At 45.0% G+C, this 21217-nt stretch overlaps 1 protein-coding gene across 6 annotated transcripts in view; it reads left to right on the top strand.

Moving 5' to 3' along the window:
• ALPK1 (alpha kinase 1) overlaps positions 1 to 21217 on the top strand; it is a 144185-nt gene that overhangs the window by 26697 nt on the left and 96271 nt on the right. The window contains exon 3 of one of the 6 annotated variants that reach the window (XM_075617110.1): positions 18311 to 18417. The exons of the other annotated variants lie outside the window; for them this stretch is intronic. The gene's annotated coding sequence lies outside the window, so the exon portion shown is untranslated. The remainder of the gene's footprint in view (positions 1 to 18310; positions 18418 to 21217) is intronic. 6 annotated transcript variants of the gene reach the window in all.

Here is a 21217-nt window from a genome sequence, read left to right as displayed (position 1 = left end):
CGTAAAGGAGTGTCAAATGTATTAACTAAATAGTGCTAAGCCGCCATGCAGCTAATGGCCCATTCAGATGAAACCAGGCACCTCACTGCTTAGTAAATATGGTTCCAAAATGTATTAACCCAGCCATTCCCTTTGCCTCTGATACCAAAAGGTGCTTACCATTTTGAAAAGTAAAGTGATTAAATCCCACATCTCGGGCAAATAAAAATGGTCACCAGCAGCGTTGTAGGCAGATAAAGGATAAATAAGGGGGATATTGCCAAGACTAGCATTGTTCCTCTCAGTCACCATTTTTATGTTTATTTAACATTTATAAATCCCAAATCTCAGCTATGACACTCCAGGCGATAGTTGAGTTAAATAAGGCTGGATTCATGTTCACTGCAACCCACTGGATACCATTTTGAGAATGTTCAACTTGTGACTGTCATACTGCCCTTTCTGTGCTGCTTTTACTGGGCCACTTGTAAAAGAAGAGAGCTTGTACTGTAGCTACCACTGCCATTTAGCCGGGAGGCATTGTATTGTGGTTGAGTTGGGATTGAAGGATTATTCTTGAGCGCTAATGCTTTGTTACCAGCCATGCCTGGTTTGTGGGATTTTAAAAGAACATTCTACTTTTAGTCCAGAAGGTGGCAGCATTGGATTGATAAAGAGCTTTACTGTTGTTGCACTGTCAGGTAACAGCATCACATAGAACTGTGTGGTGCAAGAGCTTGTTCAGTGTAAGCCCAATAAAATGCATCATACTACCTGTTATTTTGTTATTATTTTTTTATAGCTCTTTTCTCCCAATAGGACTTCAGCGCTTCACAATTACAGTATAGTGTGCAGCATGCAGCACATAAGATTGTTACAGACACAGTCCCTGCCCCGTAGAGTTTACAATCTATGTTTTTGGTGCCTGAGGCACAGGGAGATTAAGGGATTTTCCCAAGGTCACAAGGACCTGACACCGGGAACTGAAACAGGTTCCCCTGATTCATACTCAGTGTTGTTGTTGAGCCAGTGTCTTTACTCACGGAGCCACTCTTCCCAGGATCCACAATGATTGATTCATACTTGATATACAAAGGACCTACCTATCACTAAAGCTACAATAAGAAATTAGGATTGATCTCCTTAGAAAGGAGGCATGAAATAGGGCATAAGTATTACTATTTAGGAATATAGCCATGCTTTTATATATATATATATATATAGATAGATAGATATATCTATATATATATATATTAGTCCTCCAGAGTTTCAAGCGCATCAAGACTGTCCCGCAAATAGTAAAGAAAACGCCACTCCAGGGATCCCTGTATACTTGGTATCCGTGACGTGGTTGTGTCAATGATGGCAAGCGTCCCAGGTCCTAATTGAGGCCAAAAAGTTTTACCTTCCATTTATTGTTTTAGAAGTGTTGTGGATCATTTATATGCTATTTGGAAAACTTCAGACAGGCAGCAATGCTGTTTTTAGAGCGCAGTGGTTTCCTCCTGGCTATCCTTCCATGAACACCATTCTTGTTCAGTCTTTTTCTGGTAGTTGAGTCATGAACACTCACTTTACTCAAGGTGAGAGTGGCCTGCAGATCCTTGGATGTTTCTCTGGTTCTTTGTGACTTCCTGGATGATTTGCCGGGTTTACCTTGGAGAGATTTTGGTAGGACGACCACTCCTGGGTAGAGTGATTGTGGTCTTAAACTTTCTCCATTTGTATCTGTCTGACAGTCGATTGGTGGAGCCCCAAATCCTTAGAAATTATTTTGTAACCCTTTCTAGACTGATGAGCATCAATAACTGCTTTTCTGGGGTCCTCAGATTTCTTTTGATCATGGCATGATGTGTTTCCAGATACACCTGTATGGTGAAGACCAAACTCACAAAGTTTGTAATGTTTATATAGGATGGGGCCTCCCAAACACACACCTGAAGATCTACCTAATTATTTAAATGACATTCTAATTATTCCCTTTAATTTAGCTGATAAAACCAGGGGTTCACTTACTTTTGCATATGCCCAGACTCTTAATTACTCAGTGTTTGTCTAACCCAGGGGTGAGCAAACTTTTTATGCCTCCCCTTTTCGTCCATGACAATTCTCGGGGCCCCCTGTCTGATGTAATCATATCACAATGAAAAAAAAACCTTTATTAAACGGTATAGAATGTAAATACAAATGTCTAAATACTTGCATATTTCAATAGCTTGCGCTTGCATTAATGGCGCTATATAAATAAAGACATACAATACAATACAAATCACTTAAATTACAATCCATTTTAAATTGGAAGCACTGTGATGGATTTTAACCTCTTTATGTGAGTTGCAATGCATAGGGATTGTCCTGCCAGTCCCATGTACTAAGAAATACAGTGAAAGCATAGGCCTGGGACATAGTGATTTTTTCCGGGCTGAGACTCAGGGAAAACTGTGCTTTTCCTGGCCTTACACAGCGCGCCGTCAGGGGGCGGGTCGGGGGCGGGCCAGTGACGTCACGGAGCTGGTTCACCCTCATTGGGCGAACCGCTCACGTGACCGGCCCTGCGCTCCGGCAAGCAGAAAAATCTCAAACCTCCGTCAGACACACGCTTCCCCAAGCGTGCGGACGCGTGCGCGAGCCCCTGCTAAAGCCGCTCTCATTGCGACTGCAGGGGCTCAGTGCCGAGCAGCAGCGTGGTGCGCTGACCATGTCCGAGGCCATATACTCCATGCTCCAAGCAGGAGGAAGAATAGGAAGTCATTTTGGCTGCTCTGCTTGCTCATAACTAGCTGAGACAATATTACCTAACGCAGCAATCCCCCCAAATTATTTGTTTTCATTTCTGAATATAACCTGATCCAGGGGTCCCCAAAAGCTGACTTGTAGATCCCCAGACCTCTAGGGTTCCTGATATTTGTAATTTTTGTGCCAGTTTGTGACACAATCTAGCAAATAAAAATACCACTTGTAAGCACGTTCACATCTCAGACAGGTCTCTGCTTTCCATCATTATCTCTTAGGCTGCGCTTATAGTTGCTCGAAAACAAATGCATTGTCGCCGTCGCAAGCGCTTATAGTAAACGCGACGGCGCAAACTTTGAAGCCGGTCAAATTTGATTTTTCAGAGGCTGTCGCCATGTGACAGCCTCTGAACCAATCAAAGACCTGGTCGCCCGCGACGTCGCCGGAAGCAAATTACAACTTTCGCTAGCGGCGACGGGGGACGTCACCGGTCACGTTGCCGTCGCTGGCACTATAAGCTCAGTCTTAACATACAGTACAATGCTTCCACTGCAGCTAGAGATTCTGGGAAATGACATGCCAATGAGCACACAATGTCACCATTGGCTTCAAATCAATTTTAACATGGATTACGCCTATGCCTGCCATATTACACCGTTTATGCCTGCCGTATTACACAGCTTGGATTAAAGAAGTCCATAACCAGCATAGGTTTACTAGTTATGCACTTCTTTATCCCAGGCTGTGCTGAAAAGCTGAGAGAACTGGCACACAATCCAATGAAGTGGGTCCCAGGGTGAAGGAAAATACTTTATTGATAAAATTCCATATAACAAACGGAGGAGAGCTCCCTCCTATGCGTTTCGTGTGCGGCTGTACACTTTATCAAGGAGTACACGAAACGCGTAGGAGGGAGCTCTCCTCCGTTTGTTATATGGAATTTTATCAATAAAGTATTTTCCTTCACCCTGGGACCCACTTCATTGGATTGTGTGCCAGTTCTCTCTTCTACAGCTGACTGCTACCACTTGGCTGCACATCCTACTGGACTTTGGAACAAGGCGGTATGTGAGTATTTTATTCTGTTTGGAGGGGGACCATCCCTTTGACGAGTCACGGGGGCTTTGTCATTTGCCCCAGCTTCAGGGATTATTTGGCCCCACAAAGACGTTCATTTCTCACCAGCCATATTCCATTTTTCCAATGTTTTCATTATGATCTAGCACTGGAGCGCAGTTGTCACTACAATTTCTTTGTGCTGAAAAGCTGTGCAATGCATCAGGCATAAACATATAGGGTTCCATGTTAAAATGGGCAAGAAGCAAAAGGTGACACTGTGTGCTCATTTGCATGTCATTTCCCAGAATCACTGGCTGCAGTGGAAGCATTGTATACTAGGATATATTGGTGAAACGCAGGGTTGCCTACCTATCTGAGACATGTGAATGTGTTCCCAAGCGATATTTTTAATTGCTGTAGGCTATACAGGTGTTTGTCACTTTTTGTACCCACCATAACTTAAAACGTGTGACACAATCTACAAAGATGGCCACGGGATCCCTAATAGAAAGCTGCGATAATGTTGCACGTTGATGCAACAAATGTTTCCACTATAAAAGTAATCCTGCCAGGTGAATATCATCGAAACTAGGGACCGGGGGCACTGTGGATCAGATCTGCGGGACCAGATTCAGGTAACATTTAAAAAAAAATCAAAAACATTTAAAACCACAGCAGCAGTCCAAACACTTTCTAAATACAATTCAGCACAGTGACAGACTTGCTGAACTGTGTGTGTATATCAATCAGATAGACCAGAAGCACTAACGTACTCAATGCTCAAACCTGCCTGGGTGCACTGAAAGTAAATAGTATATAAATACAGAAATTAGGCACTCTCGGGACCAACAGATATAGAAAAAAGATTTTATTTAAACAGGATCAACGATTCAGTCCTCTCTTGAGAAAGGTCCTTGAAAGGACCAAGCGTTGATCCTGTTTAAAAAAACAACCCCTTTTTTCTATATCTATTGGTTTCCGTTTGCCTGGTTTCTCCATTTTTTATATATACTGTATATATACAGTATACACCGATATTTGTATGTGTGTACCTTTATGTATATCTTATCTTATACTGGTATATAGAGTGATGGATATTTATACACACTGCAATTATATGTTTGTATTTATGTACACATACATAGACACACAAAATGTAACGGGGACGGGGGAAACAAAGCACACAAAGCTAGAGAGTAATAAGTAAAATAGTGAAACACAAAAGAAGAAACAATACAATAACTGCACTGACATCCAGTAGCGTGAAAATTTTAGCAACCCTGATCTTGTCGTGTGTCCTTTTCTTTCCTTGCTTCACAGAAAGACTTCCTAAGAGCTGGTGACAATAGGCAGCAAATAAAGAGTGGAGAGAAAGCTCTCAGCCGAGAAGGATTCCCCCAGCTTGCTTTCCAGAAGCGTGGGTTCTCATTATTTGCCAGCATTTCGGCATGGGTTTAGGTCAGTCAGCTTAAGCAGTGTCTGTGTTTGTATATTATACTTCACAAGGGTCCGTCTGTAGAGAGAGAGACGGCAATACATATTCATGAAAGAGAAGCCCTTCTAGGCTCTATTAACATTGACAAAGACCTAGCTGTTTTACTCGGCCATCTGACTGGTATTGAGTGTAGAGCTGCATGACCAGATTAGTGCATCTAGCTGGATTATTCCTTGAGTTGTTAGGCCTCGCCTTCCTAACAATTTGGCCCAATTGTCATTTGTGACAAGTCTGTCATTAGGTGATGGCTTCTTTTGGTCATTTTCAGATCAAGATAATTTCCTTAACTTCCATTTTATTTGACGACAAGCTGTTGTGGACAGAAAGGAAGTGTTTTAGCAGTTTATGGATTAGGGTTTTTGTCACTTCAAAGGCACGTTTGATCTATTAAATATGTGCAGTACCAATTCTTGATGTCACTTTTTCTCCATCTTTGGGAGGGCCTTCATTTATTGACTGATTTTTTAGTTTTTACGCCCAATAATCACATGGTATACAAGAGAGAGAAAACAAACTCACACTTTCATGGTGACGGAAGGAGAAAAACAACAGGTCTGTTGTTTGGAGCGGGTGTATTGCAGAAAACCGAGCGTGTGTTTCATACACCTTTGCTGAAAAGTTAATGCAGATAAAATCATTGAAGTGAATTCCTAGAGTGTACAATTTGTAAACTGCTGGTGGTTCTTCACTCAATGTAACATACAATAATATAATATAAGAAGGGTAACACACGTCCTAAATCAATGGATCATACAGTACTCAGGTCACAGACGTTCACCAAACTGTATATTGCATCTCCATTTCTCCAACAACCTCACATCTTGCTGCAGCAGAATGTTCTGTTTGATCATGTCTATTGGATGCTCTGATTCTCAATATTGTGGAGACTAGAGCAGGTGAGTTTTATTTTGAATGTAATATATTTATTTAAATGCTTTCATAATCTGTAAAACCCGGTATATTAGAATTCACTTATATTTGCACGAGTGGGATGCAGAATTCAAGTATTTTGTTTGGATCTTATAAACTCTATGAGCAGGGTTATTTTTGGTGTTTAATCATTGTTCCCACTGCTATAAAAGAAATGAAGAGAATAAAGAATCCTGTTCACCAACTATTTTACAAAACAACATGTGTAGTTGGTGGTAGGGCATTCATAATTTTTTCTTTTATTTTGTAAACTTCCAACACCTTCAAAGTTGCAATTCCCCTTCCTCATGACCTTTCTCAGAATCTCAGTTTAGCATTTGATTATTATTGAGCAAATCCCACTTGTGACCTGAGATACAGATCTATCAAGACTTACAGCGTTCGGACCGCGGTGGTCGTGGCACTTAAAGATTAAGGCTGTGGGGGGCGCCATTTAGAAGCATGGAACCCCCTATCCCCCCCACAGCACAATTTCGGCAGACACTGTCCCCAGCGCCGGAGACTTTTTCTGTTGTTCTGTGGCACCGGGACAGTAATCTTACTACATCTGTATGGGGGGGGTAAAGAGTCAGAAGAGCAGTTTCATTGGCATTGAGGAGAGTTGTCCATCCAAGGGGTTGCATGTAGTTCTCACTGTCTATGGCAGGGAACTCCTTGTGTGATTTTTACTTGACGAACCTGCACTGAACACATTTCATTGTGCACTGTGAGCCAATTCTTTACGTGGTGGACCAGAATGGAGCTTATACAGATTTACGCAAATCAGGAGGAGGTTCTATAATTGACATATAATTTAAAAACCTCCAAGATCAGCATGTGTTTAATAGTTTACAATTGGGTGGCTGTTGTTTTTTTTTTATATAACATGCCTAAATATTTTGACATACTTTTTAATAATGTATCCTGGAAATGTTTGTCAGCATTGTATTCTGAAGCCTGTGGTTGATCCACATATAAGTAGCGGTTGTGCAATAGATGTTTAAACAACCTACGTTTATTGAACTTTGGGGCACAGCTTTTTAAATGCTATTTTAGAAAGATTTAAGGGAGAATATTGTTGTAAAAAAAAAAAAAAGGAAGCAGGGAGGCTTCCTACATTGTATGTAAGTGAAGTAGTGGCACTATGGGTGTGACAATAAAAAGTATTTGTCCTCGGTGCCTCCAAGCATCATCAGACTTTGATTAAAGACATACAGGTAAACCCCGTTATAACGCGAATCGGTTACAACGCGGTTTTCACGTGGCTCCCGTTTTTTTTTAAAAATTTTTTTTTTTAGTTTTTTTTTGCACACTGCACACACTGCACACACTGCACACACTGCACACACTGCACACACTGCTCACTGCACACACTCTCACTGCACACACTCTCACTGCACACACTCTCACTGCACACACTCTCACTGCACACACTCTCACTGCACACACTGCACACTGCTCACTGCACACACACTGCTCACTGCACACACACTGCTCACAGCACACTGCACACACTCCCAGCACTCCCTGCACACTCCCAGCACACACTCTACACTGCACACACTGCACACACTCTGCACTGCACACACTCTACACTGCATGCACTGCACACACTCTACACTGCACGCACACACACTACACTGCACGCACACACTCCCACTGCACGCACACACTCCCACTGCACGCACACACTCCCACTGCACGCACACACTTCCACTGCACACACACACTTCCAGTGCACGCACACACTCCCACTGCACGCACACACTCCCACTGCACGCACACACTGCCACTGCGCACACTGCCACTGCACACACTCCCACTGCGCACACTCCCACTGCACACACTCCCACTGCACGCACACACTCCCACTGCACGCACACACTTCCACTGCACACACACACTTCCACTGCACGCACACACTCCCACTGCACGCACACACTCCCACTGCACGCACACACTGCCACTGCGCACACTGCCACTGCGCACACTGCCACTGCGCACACTGCCACTGCGCACACTGCCACTGCGCACACTGCCACTGCGCACACTGCCACTGCGCACACTGCCACTGCGCACACTCCCACTGCGCACACTCCCACTGCGCACACTCCCACTGCGCACACTCCCACTGCGCACACTCCCACTGCGCACACTCCCACTGCGCACACTCCCACTGCGCACACTCCCACTGCGCACACTGCACACACCAGACACTCCCAGCACTCACTGCACACTGCTCACAGCACACTCTCACTGCACACTGCTCACAGCACACTCTCACTGCACACTGCTCACAGCACACTCTCACTGCACACTGCTCACAGCACACTCTCACTGCACACTGCTCACAGCACACTCTCACTGCACACTGCTCACAGCACACTCTCACTGCACACTGCTCACAGCACACTCTCACAGCACACAGCTCTCACAGCACTCAGCTCTCACAATACACTCACATGTCAGCAGCCCACCCCTCCCCTCACATGTCAGCAGCCCACCCCCCCTCACATGTCATCAGCCCACCCCCCCCTCACATGTCAGCAGCAGCCACCCCCCTCACATGTCAGCAGCAGCCCACCCCCCCTCACATGTCAGCAGCCCACCCCCCCTCACATGTCAGCAGCCCACCCCCCCCCCTCACATGTCAGCAGCCCACCCCCCCTCACATGTCAGCAGCCCACCCCCCCTCACATGTCAGCAGCCCACCCCCCCCCTCACATGTCAGCAGCCCACCCCCCCCTCACATGTCAGCAGCCCAGCCCCCCCTCACATGTCAGCAGCCCACCCCCCCCTCACATGTCAGCAGCAGCCCCCTCCCTCACATGTCAGCAGCAGCCCACCCCCCCCTCACATGTCAGCAGCAGCCCACCCCCCCCTCACATGTCAGCAGCAGCCCACCCCCCCCTCACATGTCAGCCGCAGCCCACCCCCCCCTCACATATCAGCAGCCCACCCCCCCCCCTCACATGTCAGCCGCAGCCCACCCCCCCCTCACATGTCAGCCGCAGCCCACCCCCCCTCACATGTCAGCAGCAGCCCACCCCCCCTCACATGTCAGCAGCCCACCCCCCCTCACATGTCAGCAGCCCACCCCCCACCAGCCCGCACCCCCCCACCAGCCCGTTTTTCACACACACACACACACACACACACACACACACACACACACACACACACACACACACACACACACACACACACACACACACACACACACACTACCTTAGATCAGTCGCTATTGGGATCTAATTAAATATATACAAAAAGTGAATAAGTATTTCAAACCAGTGCCAGTGTAGAAAGGTAAAAGAAAAAGTCAAATTTCCAGTGGATGATCCTTATGGGGCAAACTGCAGCTTCAAGATGATGTTGCCAAATCATGAAGATATACGTAAAAGAAAGTAAGAAAAAGAAGCGCGAGCTCCATAGCGTAACTCTGTGACACAATTTAATGTTAATAAAAAGAGACAGTCTCCAGGACCTGCGCTCACAAGAGGACAGTAAAATCACGCATTTCAGAGCTGTATCTCTGTAGAAGTGACGTCACCGGTTCGGAGTGTACAATGTTTGGCTTTTGGCTATAATCATATCTATATATTTTTTTCTTGCCATCACATTTTGTATATAGCCAGTCTCTTAAAATGTCATGTCATTCCCACAAGAGGACTCTGCAATGACATTATAGGATTTGTTCGCGTTCATCATTTTTATTAGTTAATAAAAAGAACCAAAATGAAAAGTCTACCTAAAATGGGCCCACTACCTTCCCAGCATTGATTTAACCTCTTCAGTGCCACCTTTTTGCCACAGATCCTGCAGCACTAGCATTCCTGAGCGATCACTTTCTGATTCCACTGATGTAAACGGAAGGCGAAAAGGGAGGGTCTCCCCCCTTCCAACCACCCCCACTGTTTAGTTTAGGGCGTCGATTGCGAATGCCCTGTAGAAAACAAGCGAATCCCCATGACATGCACCGTACATCATAAGGTCTTCCATGGTGCCACCCTTAATGACGTACACTGTACATCTCAAGGTCACTGAAGGGATTAAGACAGCTTTCTGCAAAGAATTAAAACATTGGGGGTCATAACTACTGAGCGGTATTGAGCCATTGATTTGACCGTGTTTTAGGGCTTAGCACCATTTAGTGGATATGTGAAAATAGATTAAGGTTTAGAGCAAAGGCTGGTAGGTCCAGGGTCAACGTATTTAGGAGATATAACAAAATAACAGATGTGTCCCATAGATACAAGTCAATATATTGCACCTTTCTATAAACTTTTATGTAAATAGCTTAATGAAAGAACATTGGAATGATGTGTACAGTATATCTTCTGGCAAAGATTACAATCTAGAAAAAGAGGAGGAGGTGATCAACCGCCCTTACTAACTCTAACGGGGTTATTTTTGCATTTAGAACTTTGTGGTCTTCCTCCGATAGTTTTGGGAGGTTATAATATCTGAGTAAGGTCTCAATCTGTGTCAGGTCCGGGACTTTGGCGTTCGGAGTTGAGTTGTTGAGATCATAGAGATCTGTATACAATTTAGCAAATTTTGCTATCTTTGAGGGGTTATAGGTAAATTCTCCCCCTTTTTTAATCTAAGGCCAGGTCCCCGCTGCTTACTGCGGGTGCTGCCGGGAAAGGAGCCGCCCCTCAATGGGCCCGGGCCCACTGCAAGGGGCGGCCACCGCGCTGCGCGGCCGGTTTTTCCTGCAGACACAAAAATTGTGCTCAATACCAGCGGTGGAGCGCTAGGCTCCGCTCCCCGACGGTTCAGCCAATGAGGGCGAACCTGCTGGGTGACATCATGGCCGCGCACACGTCACGCCCCCCTGACTTTCCCCCTGCAACTCACTGCAGACCGGGGAACTCGGCTGCACATGCCGTCTGCCTAGTAGGCCGCGTGCAGCGCCATAGCGGGGCCATAGCCTAATAGCAGGGACTATTGCTCTCGACCTGATCCCTCTAAGTTTATTAGCCAATAAACGGTCCGCCTTAACTCCCTTGTCATAGTACATTTGCTTTGTCCACTTTAGGGACTTTCTGTACATCCTTTAGTTACACCCTCTTAAGTTCCTCCCTTGCCTGGGTCAGAATTTTGTAAATTTTCCTCCACGGGTTCTTTTTATGTGATTGTTCTAATTTTACAATTTTTCCTGTTAGATTTTTTTGTCTTTCTATTTTTATTCTCTTTCTGTTTGATTCTCTTGAGATGAGCCGTCCTCTGATCGTGGCCTTATGTGCCTCCCCTAGCATTGATGTTGATTCTATAGAGCCATTGTTGATATGAAAATCATTTTTGAGTGAGTCTCCAATTTGTGAGCTAATTTCTGGGTAGTTCAGTAATGAGTCGTTCATCTTCCAATGGAATGATTGTCCTAGCAAATGGAGGATTGAACAGGATCGCCACCGGGGTGTGGTCTGACCACGTGATAGGCCCTATATCTGAATGGACCAATATCTCTAAAATACCTGGGGATACAAATATATTGTCAATTCTGGAGTACGTATCGTGTGGGGGTGAATAAAAGGAGTAATCCCTCTGTCCTTTATGTAAGCTGCGCCAAGTAGTCTAAATTTATTAGCTACACTATATACCATAGCAGAAAGTGTTTCCTCTGGGCGGGTGGACTTATCCACATCCGGATCTGGTACCATATTAAAATCACCTCCCAATATCAACAGTTGCCCTCGGCTACCTGCCATGGATTCCAGTGTTTCCCTTAAAAAATCAATTTGTCCCTCGTTGGGTGCATAGATATTCACTAACGTGGTATGTTGGCCTGAAAGAAGCCCGTGGACAAATAGGGACCTCCCCCTTGATCTCTCTTAACCTCTAATGCCTGGAACGGGATGTCCCGTTTAATCAGTATCGCAACCCCTCTTTTTTTGCTAGTAAAAGAAGAGTAAAATGCTATGGAGTATGTCTCGCTAAAGGTGTTTGGGGGTTCTTGAGTATCAAAATGTGTCTTTTGCAAAAAAAAACAATATCTGCCTTCAAATGTCTGAATTCTTTTAGAGCCAGTCTATATGTACCATTACTATAGAGACCTTTAACATTCAGGGATACTAACTTCATTGGTGCTTGACTAGTCATTTCCAATGTCGTGTCTCTCTCTCTCTTGTGAAAATTGTTAGCGGAAAACTTTAATGGTTGTAGGGAACAAATGGGGATAAAAACAAAGGGAAGGGACTTTCTCCCTCCGGGAACTTGGGGGAAAAACAAAAACAGCAAAAATTAAACTATAAGATGAGTGTAACCAGCCACTCATCCCAAATTTGCGGCCAGACCCTACGTGGCCTGGGGGGCATATGGCCCTACTGGGAGCAACCTGATGTTGGGCATGCAGAGCTCCAACCTATCCTGCACACCCCGCCCCTATCTGCTCGCTCTCCCCTGATCGTGCCCTCACCACAGCTTGAATAGAATATAAAAGAACCTAAAAAAAACACGTCAATTCCTAACACCCGTGGAACAAATAAACATATAAAACTTTTCGTGTTAACATGTACTTTTAGGGATAGGCTTCTCGTCTAAAAATATAAAAACCCGGATACACATTTTATCTTTAAGTGTTCAATGTCTTTTAACATTAACATTTTCGAGCAGTAATTTGCTCTTGGTTTCTCGATGAGGCTTAGTGTCCTTTGTATCTTTAAACAAGAAAAAAAGTATTTGAGCCAAGGCCCCCTCCCCCATCAGGACCCTCAATCTGTGTGTTCACCGGTTTCGTCCCCTGATCAGCTGTAGTAAACCGGCACCCAAGAAGCAGGCAGCAGACTCCAAACCGTATATTAAGCAGTCCCTGTAATAGATTGGTAAAAGTATAGAGGGAGACAGGGAGGAAAGTGGAAAGAAGAGAGAAAACAAATGCAGCTACACATCCTGGATATCTTTCCATGGGTTGCCGAGTCGCCGGTCAAGGAGATGGCCACGGACTCGTCGAGAGATCCTCAAAGCCACCGTCTTGAATCTTTTATCTCTGGGCAACTGCACCCTCAGCCGATCGATCTTCTCAAGGGCTTCGGTGCTGGCCCGAGCCCTCCCTGGGAGTCAGACCCAGCGAAGACAGAAAAGATGCTGATTCCTCGGGGTAACGGAGGGAGACCTGTCTGCCTCCATGGTTTACCATCAAGCGGAACGGCAAGGCCCACCGTTAACGAACCATTTTCCTGGAGCACCGCCGTCACTGGACGCAGCCCTCTCCTCCTCTCAATTTTCATCCTGTACAGATCCTGGAAAATCTGGATGGAATTGTTTTCAAATTCAATTGAGCCGCTGTTTCTGCAGCCTCTTATAATCCTTTCCTTGGTTGCATGTTGGTGGAGTCTTAGGACCACGTCTCTACTTCTTTTGGGGTCTTCGAATCTCGGTCCTAGGTCTCTGGGAGTTCTGTCCATCAAGAGATCGCCATCTTGTAACTGGGGGTCAATTGAGGTAAACAGTCTCTTAAGTTATGGCTGGAGGGCTTCTGCGGAGAGCGACTCGGAGACATGGCGGATTCGTAAATTCTGCCTTTTGGTCCCTGTTCTCTATATCGTCTATACCATCCCTTATGGCTCTTATCTCTTTATTGAGACGCAGGACCTCATCGTCAGTATTTTCCTGATTTTGTAAAAGAAATGTGCATTTTATTTTCATGCTCCGTAGTTCTTTTAGCCAATAAAGAAACAAACTTCTGCTTTAAATTCCTTTACTGCTCTATCCAAAGCTGACTGAAAGCCCGCTTGCATTTCTCTGAGCATGTTCTGCAGGTCCTGTTTAGTAATTACTGTGTCTCCCTCTTCCATACTCAGTTCTCTGTCAGGAACAGCTCTCCCCACTGCCTCTTCTCCTGCTGTGGCTCTCTCCACCAAGTTTCTCAGGGTGGCCTCAGATCCTGCAGCTTGCCTCTCTCCTTCCGTGGTTTTTGTTGTGGCCGCGCGCTCCTGTGCGCTCAGCTCGGCGGTGCCATCTTTGTTCCTCCTTCTCTACCGCTACCGCTGGCTGTCGTTGGTTGTAGCGGGAGAGATCAGGAGTCCCCGGCTCTGGCATCTTTTTTGCTGCCCTCGTTACTTGTTCCTCCGGCCGATGAGGCGTCTCGCAGGCTGATCGGGGCGGCACTCAGGGTTTATATCTACATCTATTGGCGGAGTGCACGGAGCTTCCCTAGCTCGCGTGCATCCGCGATGATGTCATGCACGCGCCCCCGTTCCAATCATGTATAAAAAAAATCTATATAACAGAAACGAGCAGCCAGGATTCCTGCTCTGACCAGGCTTTACTCCTGTAAAAAACATGCCGTTATTTTGTAATGGCTGCTGTTCCCAATGACATGCAGATGAGCTCATTGCAGCCTAAATTATATTCATTCGCAGATCCAGTAAAGTGGAGACAAAAGGTTCCTGGGAAATATGCAAATATAGGTGACATTTATACAATTGATCTATTTGCATATTTCCCAGGTATTCTCAGGTGTGTTCCCAGGTAATTTACGTCTCAACACAGGTTAATCTATTGGGAATTCTATAAATAACTACTGTGTGTTCTATGACACATGGGACTGCATTTGTATATACGTATGTATGCCCTCTATTTGGTACTGTATCCCTCTATCTATTTCAATGTCTTGCTGGGGGCCGTAAAATAATGCAACCCTACGCCAATGAGCTCGATTACAGATGTTATTTTTGCACCTCATTAGCTTAATGAATTGGGAAATAACAGCCATTTCGTGTTAGGTAACATCACATTATTTTCAGCAATTTAACTCACCTTAGTGAATTAAGCCCCGGTCAGTGTTTAAAAATAAATAAATGCAAGCCTTTCCAAAGAAAAATAAATGTTTTAATTCCCTAAAATCTTATGATAGTCAAGAACGCTGGTTTGTCTTCCTAATTGTGGTAACTAAATATCTCATGCATACCATACTGTAACTTGATCATGCACAATAACAAAAAATAATAATAATAATAATAATATAGCCCTATAACATTCAGCCCTTATCATTTTCCTTCAAATGTATTTTTTTGAGGGGGGAGGGGGGTCGGTGGTGGGGTGCTGATGGAATTGCATAGGAACATTATTAGGTTCAGAAAGGAAGGATAAATATATATTCCGCCTGTTATAATCATATTGTGGCATTGAAAGATCCACCCGCCTGTTTCTTATATACTTCCCCCCCCCCCCCTGCCCGTCAGAAGACCAGTTGATAATGCAAAAAAAGAATATATTAATTGGCTGTGCCGCCCTAACCACAAATGTTCCATTATCATTATAACAAGTTCACAGCTTTGGGTTGCTCTCAATCATGTTGCTAAATACAAGCACTCCCGGCTCGGGCTGGCCAGCTATGCAGGAGTCTCCCTGCTTATTCTTCTGCTTTTCTTTGCCTGTTAATTGGCGGAGACCACCAGAATTCAGAGGACACGGATGTCACTGATGGTTTGCCTAGGGAGCACATTAACGCCCATCTGTTGCAGTCTAGAAGGCTGTTCATATATTCACAAGGCCTTCATTTAATTCTTGTCAGAAAGTAATGTAAATCCAGTTTACCCTCAGAAGTCGCTGCAGAGATTTATGCCAATGAGCCCCCTGCAATTTACACACACTGCCGTTGTGTAGGAAGAAAAGCAAAGCCTTTCATGTCTGTGCATATTAACAAGAGAGCCTGCCTTAAAAAGAGGGTCTTTTTGATTGAGCTTTCTCATTATTTTAATGCAGCCTGTGCCGCTGCGTCTCTATGAAAAGGAAACTGAATCGTACAACGAAAATATGGGACGAGGGAAGTAATGCCCTGTCCAAACATAACAACGGCCAATGGTAAAGGTTCGGTGGCAGAAATACTAGAACCATATTCTATTTGAATGGGGGAAACATGATGGTTTGATAACAGTTTATTTCTCATGTCTTCCCCTTGGCAGCTGCTCAAGCATCCGATAGCTGCACAGTAGCAGAAGTCCCCCGAATATCATTGTATGAAGCTTTGGAATTCAGGGACATTATATAAATACAATCTATCAGTATGTATAATTATTGGCTACTGCCAGTGCATGCTCATGTTACTAGATATTCTCTCTCTATTGAGGATACAGCTTGACATCTTTCTTGCCATAGAGGCTTGCTACACAGTTGCTTTGCTGATCCATCTTGCCTCAAATGTCTTAATCTTGGGCTAGTTCCTCCTGCATTTGTTATGCAACAAGTGATGTTGGTTAAGTTAAAGAAATTAGAATTTTGTGTCTGTGACACGTGGGTCATGATGTCTGCGCTCGTTAGTCAAACTGCTCATGCACGCCATTAAAGCGGCAATCCAAGCTGCGTTCCCCCCCCCTCCACCTCCACCTTTAATATGTGCATCAATACAATACACACAATAAGTAATTAGCTAAGTTGCCGGTCGATCCGTTCTCCTGTGATTGATCGGTGAAGATTCGGCTCGAAGTTAACTATATGGCTGTCAGTGCAGCAGAGGATGACCAAAGATGCAAAGTTCTGTGGGGAAGATCATGTGACCCAAGCAGTCACTCGATACAATTGGTGCACTGCTAGAGAGAGGGCAGGGCTCAAAAAGGGGTGTGCCAGAGCCTGTTTCAGAAGAGGAAGGGGATGTGACTTTGTAAATGGTTGCAATAGAAACAAAAAAGTTTGTTACATTATAATACATAAAAAATTCACAGTGTTTTTTTCTTTCTCATAGTACTGAACTGATTTATTTAAAAAGATAAAACGCACACAGGTAGGATATTGCTTGGTCTGCAGCTTTAGTGAAATGTTGCTACAGCACTTTTGTGAAACAATCAAGAAAGTGGTGTTAGTAAACCACACATGTTGTGACATCTTTAATAATGGGTGTGCAATGGTGCAGTATTGTCTTTCCAGGTGGTATCCATTTAATTGTTATGCAAATCTCTGATTACCTCTAAGGCTGAGGCCATGGTACCTTCGCCCGCGCGGAGGCTGAGGGATAGCGGGTGCTTTCCCTGGCCATGGGGGGCGTTCCTGGGGGCGTTCCTAGTGACGTCACAGAGCTCGTTCGCCCTCATTGGGCGAACCGCTCACGTGACCCGTCTGTCGCGCTGAGAAATCAGTTTGAACTGATTTCTCACGCAACGTGCGCCCCCTCCCGCTTCCGCGCGCCCGCACGCCGCATGGTTGCGAACACTGCCTGAAGGCAGTCTGTTCACTCAGTGTGCGGACGCCTCTGCACGGTCGGCGGTACCATGGCCCCAGCCTAATGTGTAAAGGGAATTCTAAATTGTCCATATATTCAGCATATCGACAAAACATTCTTAATCTTACTCAAAGAAGAGAACGTTACGTAATGTTAAATGTTAAGCAAACTTCTTCAGTAATACATGACTTATGGTCACCACCAGCATTTTTCATGTAATCAGCCACCATTATAGTGGCAGCTAATAATTTTGAATGACAGTAGTCAGGAGTTATTTACATTATTCAGAAATCTGTCTGTGAGGCTGGGCACTTTTTAAAGGAGAAATCCAAGCAATATTCTACGTGTTTTTTTGTTGTTTTTTGTTTAATATAAATAATTTCTGTAGTATTAGATAATACTTATTACCTTTTTTTATTTTAAAATTCAAATCTTAATGCCATTTAATGAGTTTTAATATACTGAGCATTATCCTTTAATTTCTATAGCAGGCTTTAGCCCACCTCCCCAGCAGGGAAAGATTTTTGTAACACTTCCCTGTTTGTGGTCATTTGTTGACAATATTCGCAGCAGTTTAAGCTGCAAACTGTAACCATAGATCATGTTACCTTAACAATATAAGAATACATTGTAGCTGCTGAGTTACACTGACTGAAACATTGATTTGAAACTTAAAGGCAGCCATATAATGAACCCTGGGAAGCAGGATTTTGCTGATCGATCCCGGAAGAACTAATAGATCGGCAGCTCAGTTAATTAGTTTTCAATGAAGGTAATCAAAGGCTGCAAATATGAAAACAAAAAAAAAAGATGTATTTGTTATTTTATTTAAGCTGCTTGGATTGCCTCTTTTGAAGATACTATTTGGATACGCTTTAAGTATCGTTTAGAAGCTTTTTAAAAAAACAAAACAAATCTAAATCCCAAAAATTCAGGAACTCACGTGTGAATTAAAATAATTTCATTATCTTTAGGCATTGAAGAAGAAAAAATAAAAAAAGCGGATGCGAATCTGCATTACAATATTAACTTATGATTAAATGCATTTCTGGAGATTGCGGGTTTAAAGTACCTGCTGAAGGTAGGAAATATTTCTTGAAAACTATAATCAATAAACAAAAATATGCCTTGTACTCTCTAAATACGTCCAGGAGTGTCCGTGGACAGGAGGTGTCATATCGTGGGATAGTCGCAGGGTCTGATACACTGGCGGATTCTTCCTGCGTCACATACTGTGCAATGTCACCCTATGCACATATTCCTGGCCCTCTAAATCTAGTTTACTGCTCATTATACGTTAGTTTAGTCTTCTGCGATGGAAGTGTTTCTCCAAGTTGTCATGATGGCTTTCTTTTTATTCATGTCATTCTTATACAATCAATGCAATACGCACACAAAATATACAAGACAACTCGAACACTTGAAACCCTTACATCTAACTCATGGGTGCGCAAACTGGGGGGGGGGGGGCGCAACATTTTCTGGGGGGGGGGGGGGGGCGCAGTACTTACAGAGGCCCCGCACTCTTCCCCAAAGCATTTAAATGAAATGCCGGGGGAGCGCGCACGGCCTCTGTAAGTTCCCTTACCTTGTCTCCGGCGGCTTGTGGCGACGCGTTGCCATCACATGATGTTGTGACGTCCGAAACGCCGGAGACAAGGCAGACGGGGACACAGAGGGAGAAGTTGCACACCTCTGATTTACCTTATATGTTGTGCCCTACTATATATCTATGCCCTACTATATATCTATGCCCTACTATATATCTATGCCTACTATATATCTATGCCCTACTATATCTATGCCTACTATATATCTATGCCCTACTATATCTATGCCCTACTATATCTATGCCCTACTATATCTGTGCCCTACTATATCTATGCCCTACTATATCTATGCCTACTATATATCTATGCCCTACTATATCTATGCCCTACTATATCTATGCCCTACTATATCTATGCCCTACTATATCTGTGCTCTACTTTATCTATGCCTACTATATATATATGCCCTACTATATCTATGCCTACTATATATATATGCCCTACTATATCTATGCCTACTATATATATATATATATATGCCCTACTATATCTATGCCCTACTATATCTATGCCCTACTATATCTATGCCTACTATATATCTATGCCCTACTATATCTATGCCCTACTATATATATGCCCTACTATATCTATGCCCTACCATATCTATGCCCTATTCTCGTCGCTGCATCTAATTGAAAAGTGTGATATTTACCTTTATCAGTCTTCCAGTGCACTTTAAAGTCACACGTAATCCATTAGTCATTAATTTTTCATTTGGATGCTCATTTGCAATATTGCCGTTAAATGTTATACTCTTGTATATGTAATTAGGCGATGCAAGCTTGTTTGCATACTAATTAGTGAACATGGTGTTAAATTTAGCCATATTTATCACTGCAATAAAATTTGTTATCACTGCCTTATTTTTTGCAAATATGGCGGTACAAATAACTACTTTTTTGCCATTAATGCACAGCAATTATAAATAGTGAAGCCTGGTAAATTTAGGCATTAATAACTTTCTGGCAGAGGAAAATATTGTAGTTGAAAGGTCTTTCCAACCTTTCACACTCTAGTATTCTTGTACCGTCCATGTGGTATGTGGGGGAGAACACGGATGAGAATGGAGGCATGTGGGGGTGAGGAGGTGAGTATGTGGGGAGAAGCTGGTGAGGAGGGGAGAGTGTGGGGGAGAAGCTGGTCAGGAGGGGAGAGTGTGGGGAGAAGCTATAGTGAGGAAGGGAAAGTGTGGGGGAGATGCTGGTGAGGAGGGAGCATGTGGGGGAGAAGCAGATGAGGAAGGAGCATGTGGGGGTGAAGTAGTTGAGGAGAGGGGCATGTGGGGAGAAGCAGGTGAGGAAGGAGCATGTGGGGGACAAGCAGGTGAGGGGGTATGTGGGGAGAAGCAGGTGAGAAGGGGAGCATGTGTGGGAGAAGATGAGTAGGGGAGAAGGAGGGGAGCGTGTGGGGAGAAGCTGGGGCGGACGAGAGCATGTGGGGGAGAAGCTAGTGACGAGGAAGGGAGCATGTGGGGAGAAGCTGGTGAGGAGGGGAGCATGTGGGGAGAAGCTGCTGAGGAGGGGAGTGTGTGGGGAGAAGCTGCTGAGGAGGGGAGTGCTTGGGGAGAAGCTGGTGACGAGGAGGGGAGCATGTGGGGAGAAGCTGGTGAGGAGGGAAGCGTGTGGGGAGAAGCTGGTGAGGAGGGGAGCGTGTGCGGTGCAGCTGGTGAGAAGCTGGTGAGGAGGGGAGCGTTTGGGGAGATGTTGCTGAAGAGGGGAGCGTGTGGGGAGAAGCTGGTGAGGACAGGAGCATGTGGGGTGAAGCTGGTGAGGAGGGGAGCGTGTAAGGGAGAAGCTGGTGAGTGGAGCGTGTGGGGAAAAGCTGGTGAGGAGGGGAGCGAATGGGGAGAAGCTGCTGAGGAGGGGAGTGTGGGGAGAAGCTGGTGAGGAGGAGGGGAGCATGTGGGGAGAAGCTGGTGAGGAGGGGAGCGTGTGTGGAGCAGCTGGTGAGGTGGGGAGAAGCTGGTGAGGACAGGAGCATGTAGGGAGAAGCTGGTGAGGATGGGAGCGTGTGAGGGAGAACCTGGTGAGTGGAGCGTGTGGGGAAAAGCTGGTGAGGTGGGGTGCGAGTGGGGAGAAGCTGGTGAGGAGGGGAGCGTCTGGGGAGAAGTTGGTGAGGAGGGGAGCGTGTGAGAGAGAAACTGGTGAGGAGGGGAGCGTCTGGGGAGAAGTTGGTGAGGACAGGAGCATGTGGGGAGAAGCTGGTGAGGAGGGGAGCATGTGAGGGAGAAGCTGGTGAGGAGGGGAGCGTGTGGGGAGAAGCTGGTGAGGA

The sequence above is a fragment of the Ascaphus truei genome, chromosome 1 (genome assembly GCF_040206685.1).
Source record: "Ascaphus truei isolate aAscTru1 chromosome 1, aAscTru1.hap1, whole genome shotgun sequence".
Classification (NCBI taxonomy): domain Eukaryota; kingdom Metazoa; phylum Chordata; class Amphibia; order Anura; family Ascaphidae; genus Ascaphus; species Ascaphus truei.
This window is presented reverse-complemented; position numbering and strand designations above follow the sequence as displayed.